At 43.6% G+C, this 22,681-nt stretch overlaps 1 protein-coding gene across 3 annotated transcripts in view; it reads right to left on the minus strand.

The window, feature by feature from the left end:
• The window catches only part of LOC139386006 (SPRY domain-containing SOCS box protein 4-like), a 44,766-nt gene that overhangs the window by 14,455 nt on the left and 7,630 nt on the right, over nt 1–22,681 (minus strand). Inside the window, exons 1-2 of one of the 3 annotated variants that reach the window (XM_071131330.1) lie at nt 3,525–3,729; nt 2,056–2,070 (exon numbers count right to left, since the gene is read on the minus strand). The exons of 1 other annotated variant lie outside the window; for it this stretch is intronic. The gene's annotated coding sequence lies outside the window, so the exon portion shown is untranslated. Of the gene's footprint in view, nt 1–2,055; nt 2,071–3,524; nt 3,739–22,681 lie in introns of those variants that run through there. One more of the 3 variants, XM_071131332.1, reaches the window with a different exon arrangement.

A 22,681-nucleotide genomic window follows, 5' to 3' on the forward strand; every position in this document is an offset into this window, starting at 1 on the left:
TGAGCTGTATTCCACTATAAGCCAACAAGACAACGCTCACCCAGAGGCGGCGCTCTTAGTAGCCGAGGACTTTAATACAGGGAAACATAAAACCATCTTACCATGGAAAAAAAAATTCGCTGGACCACCGTTACTCCACACATAGACGCATACAACGCATACAGCTCCCTCATCCCCCATTGGGCAAATCTGACCATAAATCTATCCTCCTGATTCCGACATACAAGCAAAAAATTAAAAGCAGGAAGCACCAGTGACTTGATCAATAAGAAAAGTGGTCAGATGAAAAGCTACAGGTCTGTTTTGCTAGCACAGACTGGAATATGTCCCAGGATTTATTTGATGGCATTGAAGAGTAAACCACATCAGTCATTGGCTTCATCAATAAGTGCATCGATGACGTCATCCCCACAGTGACCGTACGTACATACCCCAACCAGAAGCCATGGATTACAGGCAACACCTGCACTGAGCTAAAGGCTAGAGCTGCCGCTTTCAAGGAGTGGGACTCTAACCCGGAAGCTAATGAGAAATCTTGCTATGCCCTCTGACGAACCATCAAACATGCAAAGCATCAATACAGGACTAAGATCGAATCGTACTACACCGGCTCTGGCGCTCGTCGGACGTGGAAGGGCTTGCAAACCATTACAGACTACAAAAGGGAAGCACAGCCGAGAACTGCCCAGTGACACGAGCCTATCAGACGAGCTAAACTACTTCTATGTTCGCTTCGAGGCAAATAACACTGAAACGTGCATGAGAGCACCAGCTGTTCCAGAAGACTGTGTGATCACGTTCTCTGCAGCCGATATGAGTAAGACCTGTAAACAGGTCAACATTTACAAGGCCAGACTGATTACCAGGATGTGTACTGTGAGCATGCTCTGACCAACTGGCAAGCATCTTCACTGACATTTTAAACCTCTCCCTGTCCCAAGTCTATAACACCAACATGTTTTAAGGAGACCGCCATAGCCCCCAGGTGATAAGGGTAGGTAACAACACATCTGCCACGCTGATCCTCCCAGGGATCCTCACAGGGGCCCCTCAGGGGCGCGTGCTCAGCCCAACCTGTACTCCCTGTTCACTCACCGACAACGACGAGACTGACCTCCTCCCTATAGGCTGAGACCTGGCTGCATGGTGCCAGGATAACAAACTCTCCCTCAACATGATCAAGACAAAGGAGATGATTGTGGACTACAGGAAAAAGAGGACCAAGCACGCCACCATTCTCATCGACGTGGCTGTAGTGGAGCTGGTTGAGAGCTTCAAGTTCCTTGGTGTCCACATCACCAACAAACTAACTAACATGGTCCAGGCACACCAAGACAGTTGTGAAGCAAGCACAACAAAACCTATTCCCCCTCAGGAGACTGAAAGGATTTGGCATAGGTCCTCAGATCCTCAAAAAGGTTCTACAGCTGCACCATCGATGCCTGGTATGGCAACTGCTCGGCCTCCGACCGCAAGGCACTACAGAGGGTAGTGCGTACGGCCCAGTACATCACCAGGCAGGGCCAAGCTTCCTGCCATCCAAGACCTCTCTCTATACCAGGCAGTGTCAGAGGAAGGACCTAAAAATTGTCAACGACTCCAGCCACCCTAGTCATAGACAGTTACCGTATGGCAAGCGGGTACTGGAGCACCAAGTCTAGGTCCAAGAGGCTTCTAAACAGCTTCCACCCCCAAGCCGTAAGACTACTGAACATCTAATCAAATGGCTACCCAGACTATTTGCATTGTACCCCCCCCCCCTCCTTTAACACAGCTGCTACTTGTATCATCTATGCATAGTCACTTTAATAACACTAGTTACATGTACATATTACCTCAACAGGTGCCCCCGCACATTGACTCTGTACCGGTTCCCCCCGTCTATAGTCTCTCTATTGTTATTTTACTGCTGCTCTTTAATTACTCGTTACTTTTATTTCAAACTTTTTTTTTTAACTGCATTGTTGGTAAGTAAGCATTTCACTGTAAAGTTTACACCTGTTGTATTTGTCGCATATGACTAATAACATTTGATTTAATTTGAAGTGTCCATACCTTAATGGAGGAAATCTGGAGTGATGAACAGAGGCGAGAGGAGGGAGATTACAGGAAGGGGGGAAGAGATGGGTACAGGAGGCAGGGATGATGAGCAAAGTAGAGAAATCAGAGGAATATGAACATCACTAGTTATTCTGGTACACCTCTCCTCTGTTAGTATAGGTGAGAAGAGCTGGCTGGCGTTGGCAGTGTCGTTGTTAGCATAGCAAATACAGAGACTGGCAGGACAATACAAGGCCACACAGAGACTCATACATGCCTTGCAGGCGCATTATAGCAGACAAGATCAAACGAGTGACAGCAGCTTTGAACCGACACATGCACAGACATGCAGTTTTCCACATGCACACCATCTGAGTTATACAGCTAATAAATAGCAGATTATCTGATTCTAAGTGGATTTTAAAACCGTGCATGTCTTTGCTAGCAACCCTTTGTTCCCATACATCCTATCATATCTGTCCCCTTAGCACGCCTTTCTCTCAGCCACGTGCTATCCCTTGGCGCCAAGATTGTTGTGCCTCCCTCCCTCCCCTGTTCCTCCCCTCCATCTCATGTGCTTTGTGGAGCAGCAGATGCCCGTCACACAGTCCTAACTCAAGAGTAAATCGTTTCCCATTGCATTGTGTTGTCTGTGTCGTGGGCCATTGGCTGGCCGGGGATCAATACAACTCCACGGGAGAAAAACCTCTCTAGAAATTACTATTGAGCAGAGGGGAAAACACCAGTGATATGTGGGCGTATTGGAAGATGAGGGGTTACACTTATTAATGTGAGATTCTGAGGATAACTCCAATGTCACACAAAAGGTGGGCAGAGTTTGAGCTATTTTAGTGATCCAGTCCATCTGAGCCAGGACTAGCGGACACACACGAGGTGTGAACGAACTGCGTTAGTGATAGGGTGAGCACATCACTAGTCGTACACACTCGACCTAACACAAATATTACTTGCTCTAACAGGAACTTAAAAATACAACACTGAGGGATTTACTGAGAGACTGAATAATACTCCACTACCATAGTGCAAGTACGACAACAAACCATAAGATACTGTTACAGTGAGAGCCAAGATGAAATCCAATACTTCCAAGACAGAGCATAACATCCTGATAATGAGTGTGCTTTACTGCTTACTGTTAAAAAAGCAGCGCACGTCATCTCACAGGACAGAAAAGACAGTGACTCTCCTACTCTCCAGACTTGTATAACCCCAAACCTACAGGAAATGGCTTCTTGCTCTCTGTGTGCCAAACAGCTGTGGAATGCTAGAGTACCACACAGATCCCTTCATTTTATATTTCCTATACTGAGTCCCTATAACATGCTAGCACAACCTTGCTTGAACACAACTGTGCCACACACAGAGAACTAGAGACAAAGCGAGACAGAGAAAGACAAGGAGAGCGAGCGAGGGAGAGCAAGCGCCAACATGGAGAAAGAAACAGAATGAGAGGAACTTCTTACCATGCGATATCCAAGGTCAAGCTGGTGTCAGCAATTAGATTTCTCACGACTCAAGGCAATGTGTACGCAAACACTAGAGGAGAGAGGAAATCCTAAAAGCCTTGTCCAACTGTGGCCAGAATAGTGGATCGAGAGAGAAATACAGAAAGCGAGAAATAGAATAGAAATGTCAGTAAGTGACGCCACAACAGGAAAACAGTCTTGCCTCAGTCAGTTCCCAGCTACGACAGGAAAACAGCCACTGCAAGGAGAAAGGGGGGGATGAGCGAGGGAGGTGGCTAAGCATAAGGCCACAGAAAGTCTTTCCCAACTATTAGAAAACACCCCAGTCTCTCTTTCGCTCTGTGCTTCAAGTGGAGCGATGGAACAAAGCAAAAGAGCAGGAAAGAGAACAAAGAGACTGGTAAACAGTCCCTCACTGACTAAGTGACTGATGCAATAGGCCAGTCCTGAGGACGACGAAAAATGAGAAGTGAATAGAGAGTAGAGAATCAGAGCAGTTGTTTTGGGGTAAAGGTTTTGTGGACATGCCACTGACCAAACCTTCCAGAACTCAGAGCGGAAAGCAATCTTGGCTGGACTGTACTTTGCTGGTTGCTGCGGAGGCAGCCTCATTAGGAGTGAGGGAAAGAGAGAATGCTCTGTCTGTAGTGTTCCTTCAGTAGGAGAGACTGAATAGAGGGAAACTAAGGGAGAAAGAGGGAGGGCTCAATGATGGTGGGAGAGCTGTATCATGTTACTCCTCCTCTCACAGACACATAACCTTACAAGTATGGAGAGAACATGACATACTTGTTCATATCAACAACATGTCAGCCCTCTCCCACCTAACCTTCTCACTGTTCAGCTTTGCAACCATGCCCGCCTCTTCTCTAGCCTTCTCAGTGCCTATCCATCCCCCTTTCCCTCTCATGTTTCTCCCCTGAGAGACAAGAAAGCCTTCCCACCATATCTGCTCCTACCCACACTTCAGAGCGGCATTCCTCTCACCATGCCCTTTCCTCAATCTGGAGTGGCTTAAATCACAAGCTGTAGAGTCCAGTCAAGTCTCTATACCACACACACAGAGAGATTCTACGACCACCTGCTAATACATTGGAATGCATTCTGTATAAAAAAAAGTTTGCGTAAGAGAGCGCACAGTAGGACACTATAACCTGTTGTTTCTGCTTTGTTTTGACGTAGGCTCCTGTTGAGTGACAGCAGCTGTGTGTGTGTGTGTATGACCTCTGTGTTAGACAGAAGACCTCCCCTCGTCTGAGCAGAGCAGGACAGCACCGAGCACAGGCTGGAAACCCTTTCAACGCCACTGTTTTTACATTCCGGTCAATTTCAACCCTCACCACACACACACACGTCAGTCAACTAGCTAGCTACAACCTTTGCTTCACAACTGTCAAAAGCACAGTCCCTTACAGAGAAGGCAGCATGATTCACTGAAATTAAGAGAAAGAGGGAGAGAAATTTGGAGGTGGAGTGAGACAAAAGAGATAAGTTTTACTACTGGAGGTTCCATTCACTCCATCACCAGGAAGTGAGTAGAAAAGGCAATCATGCGACAGATCAGAGAGTAAGGAGAGGAAAAAAGGATGGCTAAAGACAAGGAAGGCAGAGTGGGGGAGGGGGGAAAGGTTGGGAGATGAAAGAGAAAGCAGTCAAAGAGCAACAGAGAAAGAGGAATGGTAGAAATAGATTACAGATCAGACTGTGTGCGTGCACATACTACATAAAAAAACTTGCAGGATGCTAGCTATAAAAGAGTATCTCCTTCACAACACCGCATCACAAACAGCCATCTTGAAAGAGTAGTGCTACTTTTATCTCCTCTTAAAAACAGACCGACAGACAGTGAAGATGAATCACTTTACAACAAAGATCAAAGGGGGTTGGCCAGCCAGGGTTGGTAAATGAGCAGCCATTTGTCCAAATCAATTCCCGTCTCATACACAAAGGAGACTGAAGAGCACAATCACACCCTAACCCACTGCTTCAGTAATCCAGCTCCTCCAGATATGCACCCAGCCAAGAGCAGAATGGCCAGTATAGAGCTGGATAACAGAATAGCTGGCATCATACCTTAGCACTGCTCTGGGGGCCAGTAGGTGCATTGCCACTAGTTGGATCCAGATAGTGAAGTTGAGATCTGGCCCCAATACAGACAAAGCCGCTCGTTCAAAGTCCAGTCAGACTTGGCAGGAGTCGTTTTACTGTAAGCACAAGGTGTATTCTGGAGGCATAATCCACTGGGTTGAGTACACACACACACTCACAACCAATCACAAGACACATTCTGACAGGAGCTATTTATGAAGGTTAGTCAAGGTGAGCAGGGCAGGACATATAGTACCAGTCAAAAGTTCAGACACACCTACTCATTCAAGGGTTTTTATTTATTTTTACTATTTTCTACATTGTAGAATAATTGTGAAGACATTCAATCTATGAAACATATGGAATCATGTAGTAACCAAACAAATTGTTAATCAAAATACATTTTGGATTTTAGATTCTTCAAAGTAGCCACCCTTTGCTTGACAGCTGTCAGTTGAGGTCGGGTGATTGTGGAGGCCAGGCATCTGATGTAGCACTCCATCACTCTCCTTCTTGGTGAAATAACCCTTACACAGCCTGGAGGTGTGTTAGATCATTGTCCTGTTGAAAACAAATGATACCTCATCTGGTTTTCACCTATTTGGACTGGCCTATCGCTGCAGAATGCTGTGGCAGCCATGCCGATTAAATAAATCACAGACAGTGTCACCAGCAAAGCACCCCCAAACATCCTCCTCCATGCTTCGCGGTGAGAACCACACATGTGAAGATCATCTGTTCACCTACTCTGCGTCTCAAAGACACCGTGGTTGGAACCAAAAATATCAGACCAAAGGACAGACTTCCACCGGTCTAATGTTCATTGCTCGAGTTTCATCGCCCAAGCAAGTCTCCTCTTATTGGTGTCCTTTAGTAGTAGTTTCTTTGCAGCCTTTCGACCATGAAGGCCTGATTCACGCAGTCTCCTCTGAACAGTTGATGTTGAGATGTGTCTGTTACTTCAACTATGTGAAGCATTTAATTGGGCTGCAATTTCTGGGGCTGGTAACTCTAATGAACTTGTCCTCTGCAGCAGAGGTAACTCTGGGTCATCAAGGCAAAGGGAGGCTACTTTGAAGAATCTCAAATATATTTGGATTTGTTTAACACTTTTTTGGTTACTACATGAAACGTGTTATTTCATAGTTTTGATGCCTTCACTACTACTCTACAACGTATATAATAGTAAAAACAAAAGAAAACCCTGGAATGAGTAGGTGTGTCAACTTTTGACTGGTACTTTACATGGCCGCGTTAGTTATTTTACTTTTAAAATGTTGTTTATTTAGTACATGTTTTTTAACTCCATTTCTAGAACTGCATTGTTGGTTAAGAGCTTGTAAGTAAGCATTTCACGGTACCAGTTGTATTCGGCGCATGTGACAAATAAAATATTTGTTGATGACTCTTTCACAACTCCTCTCATAAAATCCCTCCCATCAGCCAACAGTTAGGCAAATCAATGGATAAATTACAGACAATGATACTTGTCATCACATCACCATACAGGCAACAAAAAAAAACTGAAAAACAGGTTTGGGTAGCGCTTGGGAACCGACCGTGGCATGTTGATGCTCCACGTGGGTCGAACTAGTGTATGAAGCCAGAACCTCCTATACACTTTATAAAAGGGCTTGGGGTACATTGATAAATCATGCTCTAGAATGTAATTCATAATGGGGTGACGACGGATAGCGACTTAGCCTAGCGCTCACTGTATTGTCACTGTGGCACTAGTAGGTTAAAACCCAAATCAGTCTCTCCATGTTTACAGAGCATTTCAGCTGATTGGGCTGGACCCTGTTCAAATATTAATAAGTACCCAGGCTGAAGGCTCTGGTTACCTGGGCCAGCAGTTAAGTAAGCCCAAACAGTTCTGATCAGGTTCCTCACCCTGGCCCCTGGGTCATAGAAATGGGAACAATCTATTAAATAGCACATGGGTGAATCCATCAATAGGAATGAACAATCAAAAGCACTCAGCAATATTTGGCATCATGACATGTACAGGATCGTTTATTAGTATCTCTGAATAAAACGACAGCACCTCATCTCTGCTGCTTTTGTTGGAAGGTGTAGTGTTTTTATAGCATGCGTAATCAAAGTCCACTCTTGTTTTGTGCCCGTTTTACACTTTGAATGGTTCTGGAATGCAGTCAATGTCCAATGAAGGAGTTGAATTGGGTCCATCAACTGTAAGGAGCAAATTATTAGTAGACTAGTGTCTGCTGGTTGTATGTGAGTTCACCTGTTAATTAATCTGAGACCTGGAGTCTGCAGCGAACAACCAAATCACCAAGTCCAAAGGTCACAGGTCAATCACCTTACTGTGGCCTGCCTACTTCCTAAGGAGAAACAGAAGGGGGGGGGGGGGGGGGGGGGGCAACGAGACAGCAGGTAGAATCAGCACAGTACATATTAGACCGTGTCTGGAAACATCATTAGCAGTCGAATCCTTGCTTCTTTAGTCGGTGTTTCCTCGCCTCTCTCTTTAAATTGGATTGGAGGAGAGGATCAGATGTTTTACTTTATTTAACATTTATATAACTAGGCAAGTCACTTGAGAACAAATTCTTATTTACAATGACGGCCTACCCTGGCCAAACTCAGACGACGCTGATCCAATTGTGCGCCGCCTTATGGGACTCCCAATCACGGCCAGATGTGATAGAGCCTGGATTCGAACCAGGGATTGTAGTGACGACTCTACACTGAGATGCTGCGCCACTCGTGAGCCCCATGAGACAACCAGTAGAATAAGACAGGACACCGGCCTAGACAGTGACGTGGAATAAGGCAGGCGCCTTGGGAGGTGAAAGGACACTCAAATGTAAGTGTACTAAAGTTGAGTGTAGGGGAATTCAGAGTCAAACAGTGACCTAGTAAAGTTGAGGGTAAGGAACTTTAGTAACCTGGATGTGCAGTACAGCTACTTTAATAGGCTTCAGCACGGGACATTCCCTCAAACCTTAGCCAAGATCACAGGACTGAAGGCTCTAATCATTACATAACCAATGTGGACCTGCCTACAGCAGACACGAGGCAAGCAGGTGACATTACACAGGGAGACATTCTGTACCAAGTGGGAATAGCTCAATACCAATCAACCAGAGGGAAGGTAAGTCAGAGAGAAAGGACAGCGAAGGAGGAGGGAGGTATAGAGAGAGAAACCATATGGGGCATTGCAATCTTAATGTTCATCAAATTTTCAGGCGCCTCCTCTTCAAACATTAACCAGGCGTGTAGTGCTGCACCGCCTGTCGTTTGATGGCTAAATTGGCCATTAGGCCGGGGCGGAATTGATGAAACGACTCTGTGGGCTGCGTCGCTGTAGTACATTTCTCAGCCTAAGGAAAACAGCCTCTAATCACAATGTGACTACAAGGTCTCTCGTGCACGGAATAATTCCCAGCCTCCACACACACACACACACACACACTATCCAGACAACGAACCTATTCTCACGGTGCCCCTGCTGCTTCCGCCAAACTAGACCCAAAACACACACTTAACTCCAAAATAACACCAAACCAGCAGTAACTTCAATCCTCAACCACCTGGTGAACCACTGGAGACGAGACTACCCAGCCAAGACCACATCCATCTGCTGTGTAAAGTGCTGCTGCCTCCGGTGTCACGAGGTGAAAACCTGGTTAACAGGTGGATAAACTCCCCATTTTGAGTCCACAGATGTTGCCGGGCGGAACTGGGAGCGCTCTACCACTTGATGAGATTAGAGGGGATGAGAGACGTCAGGCCTGATTAATACATCACGCCTTTCTCATTACAGCTACCTTCACCTCTCCCTCACAATCTCCCTGTCTATCTCGCTAGGCCGGGGCTCAGCAGCAATTAAGCTAAATGAGGATTGGAGAGAAGACCGTTTGGTAGCTAAGGCGCTAAATAAAAACTTCAGTGAAAGCAGTGGGAGAAGGGGCAGGGTGTGATGTCTATTAGCTGCTGCTGAAAAGCTGCAGTTCCATAGACTGTAAAAGGAAGATTGTATAAGCAGAGGCTTGTTAACAGTCAGACAGCACAGCTGAATAGCAGCAGCATCCTTTTCACTACACAAAAAGGTACAGTGGGGCAAAAAAGTATTTAGTCAGCCACCAATTGTGCAAGTTCTCTCACTTAAAAAGATGAGAGAGGCCTGTAATTTTCATCAGATCAGATGAAACCAAAATAGAACTTTTTGGTAAAAACTCGTCGTGTTTGGAGGACAAAGAATGCTGAGTTGCATCCAAAGAACACCATACCTACTGTGAAGCATGGGGGTGGAAACATCATGCTTTGGGGCTGTTTTTCTGCAAAGGGACCAGGACGACTGATCCGTGTAAAGGAAAGAATGAATGGGGCCATGTATCGTGAGATTTGGAGTGAAAACCTCCATCAGCAAGGGCATTGAAGATGAAACGTGGCTGGGTCTTTCAGCATGACAATGATCCCAAACACACTGCCCGGGCAACGAAGGAGTGGCTTTGTAAGAAGCATTTCAAGGTCCTGGAGTAGCCTAGCCAGTCTCCAGATCTCGACCCCATAGCAAATCTTTGGAGGAAGTTGAAAGTCTGTGTTGCCCAGCAACAGCCCCAAAACATCACTGCTCTAGAGGAGATCTGCACGGAGGAATGGGCCAAAATACCAGCAACAGTATGTGAAAACCTTGGAAGACTTACAGAAAACATTTGACCTCTGTCATTGCCAACAAAGGGTATATTACAAAGTATTGAGATAAACTTTTGTTATTGACCAAATACTTATTTTCCACCATAATTTGCAAATAAATTCATTAAAAATCCTACAATGTGATTTTCTGGATTTTTTCCCCTCATTTTGTCTGTCATAGTTGAAGTGTACCTATGATGAAAATTACAGATCTCTCATCTTTTTAAGTGGGAGAACTTGCACAATTGGTGGCTGACTAAATACTTTTTGGGCCCACTGTATCTTGAAAAGAGTTCCAGGAGTGCCAATGTACTCCAAGAGATAGTGTTGTTCTCAGTTTCCCGTGGAGAATAATCCAATGGATGCTCAACATCAATGAGCAGAAAATGGATTTAAGAAGAAAAAAAAGCAACAACCTTTTAGGAATCTTAATCTTCCTCCGAGATCAATACATGCAAATGTTTCCATAGCAGGGCAGACTATAGTGCATACGATAAGGGATTTTAACCTATAGAGGGCACTTTGCATCATATGGGAAAACGGCAAAGTGGAAGTGCTGGGCAGATTACAGTGCCCTTCCCTCAGGCCTCCAGTCCAGCATCATCATGAATAATCTACTGATTAGAGGAGTCATCTCTCCCAGCTCATCAGGCCCACAGGCAAAAACACACGAACACACACAGTGATGTGATAGATAGGCAGCAGGTTGGAACGGCTAGAGTTGAGACTGATGTCTCTTATTGCTCTTCCTTCACAATTCACCACCTGTTCCCTCCACTTCTCCCTCATTCACTAACTGAATCTTCTTCAGAATGGGTCTTTGTTGTTCCATTCTTCCCCACAGCAACACACACACACACACACACACACACACACACACACACATCGAGGTTACCCTGACTCCAGCAATCAAAACACTCGTTTTGTGTGGACAGACCGGTATGAGAGTTGAATGGGCATCAAAACGAGAATGACACTAAGGTCATAGCGAAACAAAGTGGAAAAAAGGTCAGATTCCTCCTTGTTAGTTTGGGTACTGGTTTCTCTCTACACTAAAACAAGGAAGTCATTATCTTTAGGTAAGTCCCTGAGTGACAGGTACAACAAATCACAGCAGGTTTGCACTACAACAAGCCAATGATGCTTTGGCTTGGGGTGCATCAAGCTCACATGTGCCAACTGGGCAAAACAGAGAGAACTATAGGAAGCTGCTTTTTTTTGATTCCACAATTATGGGCAAAACTGTGAACTAAAAGAAATATCATAACACTCTTCATACATTTTATTTTGACATTTATTTTCAAGTAGCTATAGTTTACCAAATAGCAGTTTCTTATTTTTACATGAAGTGTATAAGGTTGGTAATCATTTTACGAGCACACGGGGTTAGTGTTGGGCCAGTAATAAAAAGATTGTAGACCTCCACAAGTCTGGAAATTGCTCCCAAGGATGAACCAAATGCCTGAAGGTACCATGTTCATCTGTGCAAACAATAGTACGCAAGACTAAACACCATGGGACCACACAGCCGTCATACCGCTCAGGAAGGAGACGCATTGTCTTCTAGAGATGAACGTACTTTGGTGCGAAAAGTGCAAATCAATCCCAGAACAATTGCAAAGGACCTTGAAAAGATTCTGGAGGAAACAGGTACAAAGGTATCTATATCCACAGTAAAACGAATCCGATAGACATAACCTGAAAGGCCACTCAGCAAGGAAGATGTCACTGCTCCAAAACCGCCATTAAAAAAAGCCAGACTACGGTTTGCAACTGCACATGGGGACAAAGACCGTACCTTTTGGAGAGATGTCCTCTGGTCTGATGAAAGAAAAATATATTTTGGGCCATAATGACCATCGTTATGTTTGGAGGAAAAAGGGGGAGGCTTGCAAACCAAAGAACACCCATCCCAACTGAAGCACGGGGGTGGCAGAATCATGTTGTGGGGATGCTTTGCTGCAGGAGGGACTGGTGCACTTCACAAAATAGATGGCATCATGAGGAAGGAAAATTGTCAGATGTTTCTTCAATATATCCACAAGTTAAAGCTTGGTCGCAAATGGGTCTTCCAAATGGACAATGACCCCGAGCATACTTCCAAACTTGTGGCTATTACAAAGCCCTGACATCCGTCCTATAGAAAATTTGTGGGCAGAACTGAAAAAGTGTGCGCGAGTAAGGAGGCATTACAAACCTGACTCAGTCACACAGGCTGTGTCAGGAGGAATGGGCCAAAATTCACCCAACTCATTGTGGGAAGCTTGTGGAAGGCTACCCGAAACGTTTGACAATTTAAAAAGACAATGCTACCAAATACACTCAATTAGTATGTACATTTCTGACCCACTGGGAATGTGATGAAAGAAATAAAACTGAATAAATCCTTCTCTCTACTATTATTCTAACATTTCACATTCTTAAAATAAAGTGATGATCCTAATTGACCTAAGGCAGGGAATTTTTACTAGGATTAAATGTCAGGAATTGTGAAAAACTGAGTTTACATGTATTTGGCTATGGTGTATGTAAACTTCATCTTCAACTGTATGTCGTAGCTAAACCATTAGATATGTCGTAGCTAAACCATTAGATATGTCGTAGCTAAACCATTACATATGTCGTAGCTAAACCATTACATATGTCGTAGCTAAACCATTACATATGTCGTAGCTAAACCATTACATATGTCGTAGCTAAACCATTACATATGTCGTAGCTAAACCATTACATATGTCGTAGCTAAACCATTACATATGTCGTAGCTAAACCATTACATATGTCGTAGCTAAACCATTACATATGTCGTAGCTAAACCATTAGATATGTCGTAGCTAAACCATTAGATATGTCGTAGCTAAACCATTAGATATGTCGTAGCTAAACCATTACGTATGTCGTAGCTAAACCATTAGATATGTCGTAGCTAAACCATTAGATATGTCGTGGCAAACCATTAGATATGTCGTAGCTAAACCATTAGATATGTCGTAGCTAAACCATTACGTATGTCGTAGCTAAACCATTACGTATGTCGTAGCTAAACCATTAGATATGTCGTAGCTAAACCATTACGTGTCGTAGCTAAACCATTACGTATGTCGTAGCTAAACCATTAGATATGTCGTAGCTAAACCATTAGATATGTCGTAGCTAAACCATTAGATATGTCGTAGCTAAACCATTACGTATGTCGTAGCTAAACCATTACGTATGTCGTAGCTAAACCATTAGATATGTCGTAGCTAAACCATTACATACATGTCGTAGCTAAACCATTACATATGTCGTAGTATTATAATGCAGTACAATACAAATAAAAACAATTAAACCAAAATGACAATTATGACAATCGTGGCCGTTTTGCATGACAATTAGTTATCCAAAACACCACTCGCCACATCCCTAACCAACAGCATGTAATGGTAAGGTAATGACAGACCTCACCTTGCAGTTTTATCGCGTCTCGAATTAAAGAAAATAAATCATAGCAGCTCTGTGATTGAGGCCGCTTCAATTTAGCTCAAATGCACTTAGGAACACAATTTAGCCGCTTGATAGGATGAGGTGGTGGTGGAGGAAAACCCCATGGTATAATTGAGTGCTTTGCAAGGCAGGGGAGAGAGAGACACTGGAAGAGTGCGTACTGTTTTTTTATGATGTGACATTTGTGCGTCAGTGGGAAGACTGGGGCCAGCCATTTATCAGTATGAGCCACTGGGGATAAAAAACAGACCTCTCTTCATCTCCCTCCAACCCGGTGCTCTTTTCTCTCTCTCCACAAAACACTCAGGGTGAGTTTCTCCCCCATAGACTTTACTTGTATACAAGTGCCGGCTGAATAGCGTCATCTTCACACACATTAAATTGTGAAATAAAAAAACGGCACGTCATGCCGATGTAGCATGGAGATGAATCACCAGTCGGGAAGGAGCCCTGGGTGCATATCTTAAACACCCCCACCCCCCCCCCCCCCCCTCCTCCCCCCACCACCCCCTTGAGAGAGATGCAATAAATTAGCTCCCAAAATACCCAGCCAGCCCGCCAGCCATTACAGCGTGAGCCTGCAGCAGGGGCTCTAAAATAAGAACGCAAATCATCCCTATGAGGTTCTGCTCCAACCACTATTTGTCCACCTTGGCAGACAGCACGTTAATAGGCCAATGACTGATTACAGGAATAATTAAGTAATGAAATATTAAGAGATTGTTGTTAACATGAGAAACCACAGATATTTGAACCCCCGAACCTCTGGGATAGCAGTGTGCTTGGATTTTTTAAAAATCCTCAGACAGAACTACAGTAAGGATGCAAGTGCAGTATACCTTTACCTTTTGTCAAGAATCTCAACTTATTTGGAGCAGTCAGTTGATTCTCAACTGACTCCACAAAGCCTTGGAGACTGGTGATGATGCGTGGGTTCAAAGCTTAGCCGAATGGGCAAGTCTACCCAATGGAGGCCAATGACTGATTGAAGAAATTATGGACTTAAGATCTATGCAGTCTAAAGTTCAATCCCAAGCCTGGTAGACCCTAATCCTTTTTGTGTAAGTAGATTGCAATAGACTTAAGTTTTCAAATGTCTAGGCCTTAGCTCAGTGGGCTAAAATAGCCTTGTGACTCAAACCCCGCTCTGTCACATTAACAACCAATTAGTAGCTTGTTAGTGTGGATCATAACATCCTGCCCCCTGTCCCTGGCTCATCCTGCGTCACTGTGCTCGTCAAAACCCCACCAGGGAGAGATGAACCTCCCAAGAGCAATGACCCCGTTAGGGATGGACAGACCGCTGTCACTCATCTAATCTCAAGCCAGTCTGGAGAGCTGGGTGATGTAGACAGGGATGTGAGCTCTATTCATAACAGGGCCCTGCCATGATTGACATACATCTATGACACACACACGCTTATATCACAGATAAAACAGGAATCAACAGGCAAAAAACATGTGCAAACACCGACCTCCAAGGATAAAACATATGGTCTGTCACTGCAAGTAGCACAACTCTAGGCCAGAGCAAGCATGGTTACTTTAAAATATATATGTAAATACATGTCAGTTCCCAACTAAACAATAGGGATAGTTATACAGAAAAAAATATTCCACAGATAGGACCAACTGCTGAGAACAAAAGATACATTAGATTGTGCAGCGTGGCAGGAACCAGGAACACAGCAGGCGTCCAGAGCTGGTGTTAGAGGAACGCTTGGCCCTGTGTTGTCTGATGCTTCAAGAACTGCAATTAAAACTGAAGACAGATTACTAAAGATGGAGCCAGAGATCAATATAGCCTAACCAGAATAAAACAAACCTGTTCCTGACCCTCCTGCTGGCATTGGCAGATTCTGATATTATGCTCCCGAAGTTAGGCAAGGTCGGCAACCTTTCCTATTTGGAGTGCCGAGTTATCCTACCATTTCTTCTGATCTGCATGCCATTTTCATATGTACATTTTCATGGAACAGTTTAATTTATTATAAAGTCAAAATCAATGTAATGTGGTTAATCAAAATTCTACTTTTAGATTTGTAACTTTTATTGCCAATATGTAAAAATAGCCTACATAAATAAAAACATTGCAGTAAAAACAACAAAAAAACATTGCAGCCCATAGGTAGAAAATATCCTGATGAAAACAAATATCCTATAAATCACTGGCTGCAAGGAACTTTAATCATTGTATCAATTTTGCACAAGGGATAAGTAGTAAATCAGGTAGGCCAATTTTATGACATTTCCACCAGATCAGAGCATTACATGTTTTCCCCCTTTCATTCCGGTAATCCAAAAGGCTATGTTGAGGAACAATTGTCCTTCTCAAATGGATGCAAAAACAGACTTTGTTAACTTGCTGTATGAGATGAAGAAAAAAATGACTGAGAAGCTCCACAGTGATGGCCAGTTAAGACACTCAGAACTAGTATCACATCTCCAACTGGTCATATTATAGACCTACATATGCACACAGGCCAGATGGACTAGTCCTACTTCTATATGCATAATCAGGTGCATGTCCTTACTCAAGATAGACAGGAGCGCTCCAAACAAATGGATCGAAATAAACCAAAACTTTCTCACAAGTGAAGCCTAGGTTGTGCGTTCTGCAAACAACGTGTCCACTCCAACAATGACAATGGTAAGACTGCAACAATAATACAATTCAATGCAAACAAATTACTGTAACCAAACAATTTTAATCGATTATTTACATTAAAAAAATACCTAAAGTTGTATTACAAAAGTAGTTTGAAATGTTTTGGCAAAGTTTGAGATATTTTGTAGTCACGTCGCGCAAGTCGGAACCGGTATTTTTCTGGATCAAACACGCCAAATAAATGAACATTTTGGATATATATATAGACGGAATTAATCGAACAAAAGGACCATTTGTGATGTTTATGGGACATATTGGAGTGCCAACAAAAGAAGCTCGTCAAAGTCATGAATTATATTTTTATTCCTGCGTTTTGTGTTGCGCCTGCAGGGTTGAAATATGCTTTTCTCTCTTTGTTTACGGAGGCGCCATCCTCAGATAATCGCAGAAAAACCTTTTTGAAATCTGACATGTTGGCTGGATTCATAACAAGTGTAGCTTTAATTTGCTATCTTGCATGTGTGATTTAATGAAAGTTAGATTTTTATAGTAATTTATTTGAATTTGGCACTCTGCATTTTCCCTGGCTTTTGGCCAGGTGGAACGCTAGCGTCCCACATATGCCAGAGAGCTGTTTGAATAAGGGGTCTGGCAGCAGCCTCGTTCTCAGTCATGCGCATTTCACATGAGAGGTAGCTCTCGTTCCATTGCTTTTCTACAGACAATGGAATTCTCCGGTTGGAACATTATTGAACATTTATGATAAAAACATCCTAAAGATTGATTCTATACTTAGTTTGACAAGTTTCTACGACCTGTAATATAACTTTTTGAACTTTTCGTCCGACGTTCGGCTGGACCTGAACGCACATTTGGATTTGTTTACCAAATGCCCTAACAAAATAAGCTATTTGGACATAACTGATGGAACAAATCAAACATTTGTCGAACTGGGATTCCTAGGAGTGCATTCTGATGAAGATCAAAGGTAAGTGAATATTTATAATGCTATTTCTAATGTTGACTGCGCAACATGGCAGATATTTATTTTGGCTGTTTTGGACTCTGAGCGCTGTACTCAGATTATGCTTTTTCCGTAAAGTTCTCTTTTCTGACACAGCGGTTGCATTAAGGAGAAGTTTATCTATATTTCCATGTATAACACATGTATTTATCAACATTTATAATGAGTATTTTTGTAAATTCATGTGGCTCTCTGTAAAATCACTGCATGTTTCGGAACTACTGAACGTAACACGCCAATGTAAAATTAGATTTTTTTATATAAATATGAACTTTACCGAATAAAACATACACAATACATGTAACATGAAGTCCTATGAGTGTCATCTGATGAAGATCATCAAAGGTTAGTGATTAATTTTATCTCAATTTGTGCTTTTTGTGACTCCTCTCTTTGGCTGGAAAAAATGGCTGGGTTTTTCTGTGACTTGGTGGTGACCTAACAATCGTTTGTGGAGCTTTCGCTGTAAAGCATTTTTGAAATCAGACACTGTTCTTGGATTAATGAGAATTGTATCTTTAAAATGGTGCCTAATAGTTGTATGTTTGAGAAATGTGATTTATGAGATTTCTGTTGATTTGTATTTGGCGCCCTGCAATTTCATTGGCTGTTGGCGAGGGGTTCCAACAACAACCAAATATTGTTGTCTTTTTCAAATAATTCCTTCATTAAATGAACCAAGTATCAAATGGCTAAGGTAGCTAAGTAAGATGTTTATTTATTTGTAAGGTTAAAATATTCTGTGTTCATGGGCAAGCTTGAAAGCATGAGTTTCTTGTCAATTAGGCTACTCTAAGAATATATTTTTTAACTTGGCCAGGATTGAATAGAGGAGAATCCTAACCAATTTTGAGCATCTGAGAAACAGTTTTACAACCGGGAATATGCAGCATTAGTTTCATCAACAGTGCACCAGTATCAACTGCGTGTCAGCCATTTCCAGTTCTACACAAGTGTCGGTGGAAAGTTATTTTAGGACATGGGACACGACAATGCCATTAAGACATAGCTAAATAATTAACTAGCAAGATAGCAAATTCATAATATAGTGTAGTTTGGCTGGTTATTATTTTACTTGCTGTGCAAATCTCCCCCATGGTGCACACCATGATTTTCTCATTGCTGACCAAAAATGACCTACAACTGGCTAAATAACTCACTAACTTGCAATGAATATCAACAAATGTGCACACAAGGCTAGGGTCGCTTTGATCTCAAAAACACATTTCACGACTGTGTGATTGAAAGACCACTCGTGCCCGTCTACATAGGCCTACAATAATTATACTCTGATGCGCTCTGCGGAGACTGGGAGGACAGTGTGCAACACATTGGATCCGGAGAACACTGATCCAATTCGGATCGGAGTAGCCTCATTGTTTGATCTTGTAATTTTTGTGAGGCAGGTCGGCCAGGGTGAGAATTCTCTGTCCATCTGTGAATAGGAGCCTCGAGACACTGTCCTGTGTCTGACCCAGGCAACGGGTACAACGCTTTGCATGCCATATAGAACAGACCGTAAAACAGATGATTAAAAAGGAGTGGGAGAAGTGGCAGCTGGGGTGAGGGGCGAGGTCTCATTGACATACTGGGGGGAAGACTTCCTGGGGCATGATTTAGTGACATGACACAGCAACCTCTTGACCTACAAGACTACGGTGAGCCTGACCATCCGCTGAACATCTAATCAAATGGCCACCCAGATTATTTGCATTGCCCCTTTTACACTGCTGCCACTCTGTTGTTATCATCTTTGCAGTCACTTTAATAACTCTACCTACATGTACAGTGGGGCAGAAAAGTATTTAGTCAGCCACCAATTGTGCAAGTTCTCACACTTAAAAGGTAGGTACACTTCAACTATGACAGACAAAATTATTTTTAAAAAATCCAGAAAATCACATTGTAGGATTTTTAATTAATTTATTTGCAAATTATGGTGAAAAATAAGCATTTGGTCAATAACAAAAGTTTCTCAATACTTTGTTATATACCCTTTGTTGGCAATGACAGAGGTCAAATGTTTTCTGTAAGTCTTCACAAGGTTGTCACACACTGTTGCTGGTATTTTGGCCCATTCCTCCATGCAGATCTCCTCTAGAGCAGTGATGTTTTGGGGCTGTTGCTGGGCAACACGGACTTTCAACTCCCTCCAAAGATTTTCTATGGGGTTGAGATCTGGAGACTGGCTAGGCCACTCCAGGACCTTGAAATGCTTCTTACGAAGCCACTCCTTCGTTGCCCGGGCGGTGTGTTTGGGATCATTGTCATGCTGAAAGACCCAGCCACGTTTCATCCACGTTTCACTCAAAATCTCACGATACATGGCTCGATTTATTCTTTCCTTTACACGGATCAGTCATCCTGGTCCCTTTGCAGAAAAACAGCCCCAAAGCATGTTTCCACCCCCATGCTTCACAGTAGGTATGGTGTTCTTTGGATGCAACTCAGCGTTCTTTGTCCTCCAAACACGACGAGTTGAGTTTGTACCAAAAAGTTATATTTTGGTTTCATCTGACCATATGACATTCTCCCAATTCACATTCACCCTCCATCCCCTTCACCCTCCATCCCCTTCTCCCCGTCACCCTCCATCCCCTTCACCTGCCCTCTCCTCCTTTAGATCAGACTCATGCTGATTTGGGGGGGGGGGGGGGGGGTGAACATGCTGTACATCAAGATTAACATCAAAGAGCCTGCCGACTGACTTATACACAATTATCGGAATACAAATGTGAATAGATATGTAATTGGTCTCATTTTAGAATATCTAGGACCAGAAAGATGAACAATGCACTTGGATTGCCATCCTACTCTTCACAAATATCGATGGTTACCAGAACCAACGTACCAATATAGACATGAATACGTGCTCACAGCAGTCAATATGCTGTTGTGTGCATGTGTAGGGTACCATAGCTTCAGCATGCATGTTCAGTACTGCAGAACTCCAGAAATGTGTGGGTGCAAGTCTCTGAGGAGCCTCTCTCACCCTCAGATCTGGAAAAGAGATGAATGACTGTTCTGCTACATCTCTCCTCCACTATGGAGAGAGGTATCCATCGCCTGTAAGTGTGGTGTGTGGGGGTTTGGCGTGTGTGTGGTGGTGTGGTCTGCGTGTGTACGGGGGGCACAAGTTCAGGCATAGGAACTCAGATCACCACATCAAGTTAAGTACATTGAAATGCCATTCTTGCAATATCAATGTAGTACTAAAAATAACAAGGTAGAATAAAAACACAAAAATAACACTAGAAAGAAGCCCCACTCAGGTGCCAGTTAATTAGGTACAGCACCTGTCCAGGAAAATGGTTAGCTCCTACAGACAGTGAGTCACGTTGCCGTAGCTTACTATATAAAACAGGAAAATAACGGCGCAGTACAACAGTGGTGTGCAGAACGGCATCTCGGAACGCACAACTCGTTGTCTGCTGCAATAGCCCATCCATGACAAAGACCGATCCCACACCGGGTTCCACTCCTATCAGATAAAATCAAGAAGCAGCTCCAGTGGGCACGCAATCACCAACACCGGACAAATTAAGGAGTGGAAAAACATTGCCTTGGCCGACAAATCCCGGTTCCTGATGTGTCATGCTGGCGGCAGTCAGGATTTGGTGTAAGCGGTCCATGGCCACATCCTGCCTGGTGTCAACAATATAGGCTGGTGGCGGTGGTGTAGTGTGGGGAAGTAGCAGCAGCGTAAATGATGATTGTATGCGAGTGCGTGAGGCCAGTATAAATGTGCGTGCATGTTGTGTGTGTGTGTGCGTTGGAGTGTCAGTGTGTGAGAGTGTAGAGTCCTGTGAGTGTGCATAGAGAAATACCACATTACTCAAAAACAACCAGAGGCCCCAAGTAAGTTGACAACATATGCAGCAAACCATCTATCTGTAATCACACACAACCTTCCAGTTTGACAGCTTACCCTGGAAACTAAGTTCAACAACTGGTTGTTTAGACCGTTGCTTCTTTACATAATGGCCATGCTGTCTGATTATAACCTTCATTTACATGAAATTGGACATAGCAGATTACAGAAAACAAAATGCACGCAAACCTGTTGTCATCGTTATTATCACAGGACACAAGTGACATCAGTAAGAGTAGCCTACAACTATAGTACAAAAGTGGCTTTGAAAAATCTATTATCTTTGTGACCGAGTCTCTCTCTCGCTCACACACACACTAATGGTGGACAGTAAATGAACATGAACATGGGAGTCATGCCACAACTTGAGCAATTAAATTAAGGCTACTACAGTGATTATATGATATTACACTGTGGGAACAAGGCCTTTAAAAATTGTCCCGCTGTCCCCCTTACAGCCCAGTGTGTCATTCAGTGACCTATCACTTTGAATGGGATTTCTAAACATTACCATTTGACTGACTCAGCAGTGTGTGTGAGGGGAGGGAGGGACAGGGGGATAGGACACACAGGCACGGCCGATGGGACTAGTGTCACGACTCTGGACAGCTGCTGGCTGACGCAGCACTGTTGGTTTGTGTGGAGATTAAAATGCATTCATCACCATCATGATCCCACAGGCTCTGAGCAAGGTGGAGCGGAGGAACTACTGCATGCCGTTCCTCCTGGACCGTGGGTATCCCTTCTGAGCTCCGAATGAACAGACGGACGGAAGAGGATGTGAAATGATTTGTGCTGTTCTGATAACGTTAATGTTCCTGGAAGCTATGTTCCCAAGATGGTGATCAACAGGAGTAGCATGCACCTGTCAGAGGGAGAATTGAATGTTCATTTCTCTACCATAAGCTGCTTCCAAAATCATTTTAGAGGATTTGGCAGTACGTCCAACTGGCTTCACAACCACAGACCACGTGTATGGAGTCATGTGGGCAAGCCGTTTGTTGATGTCAACGTTGTTAACAGCAGCCCATGGTGGCAGTGGGGTTATGGTATGAGCAGGCATAAACTATGGACAACGAATACAATTGCATTTTATCGATGGCAATTTGAATGCACAAAAAGGTATCTGTATTCCCAGTCGTGAATTCCATAGATTAAGGACTAATGAACCCATTTAAATTGTTCTGCCTGCGGATAAGAAACCCTGACCTGTTCACTAGACGTGCTGCTTGTCCCGGACCTGCAGTTTGTCTCTCTCACACACACTGGCCATGTACTGTAATAGTTGCCTCCCGGCACAGCCAGAAGAGGACTGGCCACCCATCAGAGCCTGGTTCCTCTCTAGGTTCCTGCCTTTCTAGGGAGTTTTTCCCTAGCCACCGTGCTTCTACATCTGCATTGCTTGCTGTTTGGGG

The sequence above is a fragment of the Oncorhynchus clarkii genome, chromosome 27, assembly GCF_045791955.1.
Source record: "Oncorhynchus clarkii lewisi isolate Uvic-CL-2024 chromosome 27, UVic_Ocla_1.0, whole genome shotgun sequence".
Taxonomy (NCBI): Eukaryota; Metazoa; Chordata; class Actinopteri; order Salmoniformes; family Salmonidae; genus Oncorhynchus; species Oncorhynchus clarkii.